At 37.2% G+C, this 3,288-nt stretch overlaps 1 pseudogene; it reads right to left on the reverse strand.

Annotated features, from left to right (window-relative positions):
* Window positions 1-427: 427 nt before the first annotated feature.
* On the reverse strand, window positions 428-776 carry LOC131752085 (large ribosomal subunit protein P1 pseudogene; annotated as a pseudogene).
* Between the last annotated feature and the right edge of the window lie 2,512 nt (window positions 777-3,288).

Consider the following 3,288-nt stretch of genomic DNA (forward strand, 5'->3'; position numbering starts at 1 on the left):
CTGTCAAGATTTTCTATTTCTTCTTGAGTCTGTTTTTGGTATCTGTGTTTCTAGGAACTTGTCCATTTCATCTAGGTCTAATTTGTTGGCATACAATGGTTCATAGTATTCTCTTATAATTATTTTTATTTCTGTAAAGTAGGTAGTAATGTCCTCATTTTCATTTCTGATTTTAGTTATTTGAATCTTCTATTCTCTGTCTGTCATTTTAGCTAAAGTTTTGTCAATTTTGTTGATTTTTTCAAAGGACTAACTTTATTTTCATTGATTCTATTTTCCGATTCTCTAAGTCTGTTATCTTCACTCTAATATTTATTATTTCCTTCCTCCTTTTAGCTTTGTGTTTACCATGTTCTCCTTTTCTAGTTCTTTAAGGTGTAATTTTTTTTTTTAGGAGCTCAGCTTTTTATTGAACATGTTACTAAAGAGGTTTAGTCAAAAAGACCAAAGCCCATGTCATCATCAGACTCTTCAGATTCTTCTTTCTTTTCTTCCACTTACTTCTCCTCAGCTGGGGTAGCAGTGGTGGAGGGGGCAGGACTTTCTGCTAGTGCAGCACCAGCTGCTGGGGCAGGTCCACCTGCCCCCACATTGCAGATGAGGCTCCCGATGTTGACATTGGCCAAAGCCTTTGCAAACAACCCTGACCAGAAAGGTTCAACATTTACACCAGCTGCTTTAATGAGGGCATTGATCTTATCCTCTGTGACTGTCACCTCATAGTTGTGCAGAATGAGGGCTGAGTAGATGCAGGCGAACTCTAAGATGGAGGCCATGGTGTGGGCCAGTGCTAGGCAGGGGCTACCAGGTGCAGTGCTAGTCACCGGATGAAGTGAGGGCCTCACCCCAGTGCAGCCTTAGCTTCCTTGGAAGGACTGAGCACCTTAGCAGCAGCTGAGGAAAGGACTAAGGTGTAATGTTAAATAATTATTATTATTTTTTCTTTTTTGGCCACATCACATGGCATGTGGGATCCTAGTTCCCCAACCAGGGGTGGAACCCATGTCCCCTGCATTGGAAGCATGGGCACCAGAGAAGTCCCTAAATTATTTATTTAAGATGTTTCTTCTTTTTATTTTTTTAATTAATTAATTAATTTTTATTTTTGGCTGCATTGTGTCTTCATTGCTACACATGGGCTTTGTCTACTTGTGGCGAGCAGTGGCTACTCTTTGTTGCGGTGTGCAGGCTTCTCATTGCGGTAGCTTCTCTTTGTTGCGGAGCATGGGCTCTAGGTGTGTGGGCTTCTGTAGTTGTGGCACACGGACTCAGTAGTTGTGGCTCACAGGCTTTAGAGCGCAGACTCAGTAGCCATGGTTCATGGGCCCAGTTGCTCCACAGCATGTGGGATCCGTCTGGACCAGGGCTCAAACCCACGTTCCCTGCACTAGCAGGTGGACCCTCAACCACTGCGCCACCAGGGAAGTCCTCTTCTTTTTAATGTAGGCATTTACTGCTGTAAATTTCCCCCTCAGCACTGCTTTCATGGCATTCAAGACATTTTGGTATATTGTATGTTCATTTTCATTTGTCTCTAAGTGTTTTTTAATTTCCCTTGTAATTTCTTCTTTGATCCATTGGTTGTTTCAAAGTGTATAGTATAATTTCCCCATATTGGTGAATTTTCCAGTTTTACTTCTGTTATTGATTTCTTGTTCTTTTCTGTTGTGTTTGGAGATAATATTTTGAATGATTTCAGTCTTTTAAAATTTACTGAGACTTTTTTTGGTGGACTGATGTATTGTCTAGTTTGGTGAGTGTTCTATGTGCACTTGAGAAGAACATGTATTTTGCCATTGTTGGGTGGAATATCCCATATATGTCTGTTAGGTCTAGTTTGATTATAGTGTTGTTCAATTTTCTTTCTGTTCTATTTCCTTATTAATCTTCTATTTAGATGCTTAATACATTATTGAAAGTGGGATATTGAAGTCTCTATTATTATTCCTTCAACATTTTCACCATATATTTGGGAGCTCTGGTATTTTGTGTGTATATATTTATAATTGTTATATCTTCTTGATGAATTGACCCTTTTGTGAATATATGTTCTGCTTTTTCTCTTGTAACAGTTTTTCAATTAAAGTCTATTTTATCTGATAGCAGATAGCCGCCCACATCTCTTTTGGTACTCTTTGCATGGAATATCTTTTTATATTCTTTTACTTTCAACATATGTATGCCTTTACTTTCAACATATGTATGCCTTTAGATCTAAAGTGAATCTTTTTTGACAGCATATAATTGGATCCTGTTTGTTTGTTTTCACTCATTCTACCAATCTCTGCCTTTTGGTTGGAGAATATAATCCACTTACATTTAAAGCAATTACTGATAAGGAAGGACTTCTGCTATTTTGCTATTTTCTGTATGTCTAATATCTTTTTGTCTCTCATTCCCTCTACTACTCTTTTCTTTTGTGTTTAGTGATTTTTGTAGTGCACTTTTTTTGATTCACTTCTAATTTCCCTTTGTGTATAATTTTTAGATATTTTCTTAGTAGTTATAAAAGGGATTACATATAACATTAAATTTATAATGATCTAGTTTGAATCGATACCAACTTCAACAGCATACAAAAACTCTGCTCTTATAGAGCTCTGTCTTCACCCCTTTATGTTAATGTTGTTACAAATCACATCTTTATACACTGTGTGCTCAATAATAGATTTATAGTGTTTAAAATGCATTTTCTTTTAATCATGTAGGAAATAAAAAGTGGAGTTAGAAACTAAAACTACAGTAATGCTGGCTTTCATGTTTACTCATGTAGTTACTTATACTGGAGACCTATATTTCTTCATACAGCTTTGTGTTACTACCAACTGTCCTTTTATTTCAACTTGAAAGACTCCTTTAGCATTTCTTGTTGGTCACATCTACTGATAAGGAATTCCCTCAGCTTTTATCTGTGAATGCCTTAATTTCTCCCTCATATTTGAAGGATAATTTTGCCACATGTAGTATTCTCGATTGACAGCTCTTTTTCTTTCAGCACTTAATTATGTCATCCCACTGCCTTTGGCTCCATGGTTTCTTACAAGAAATAGGCTGCTAATCTTATTCAGGATCTGTTGTACATAATAAGTCACTTCTCTCTTGCTGCTTTTAAGATTCTCTCTTTGTCTTTCAACAGTTTGATTATGTCTCAGTGTCTTAATCTGTTGGGCTGCTATAGCAGAATGCCATAGATTACATGGCTTAAAAACAACAGAAATTTATTTCTCACAGTTCTGGAGGCTGGGAAGTCCAAGATCACGGTGCTGGCAGATTCACTCTCTGGTGAGA

This window comes from Kogia breviceps, chromosome 3 (genome assembly GCF_026419965.1).
Source record: "Kogia breviceps isolate mKogBre1 chromosome 3, mKogBre1 haplotype 1, whole genome shotgun sequence".
NCBI lineage: Eukaryota > Metazoa > Chordata > Mammalia > Artiodactyla > Physeteridae > Kogia > Kogia breviceps.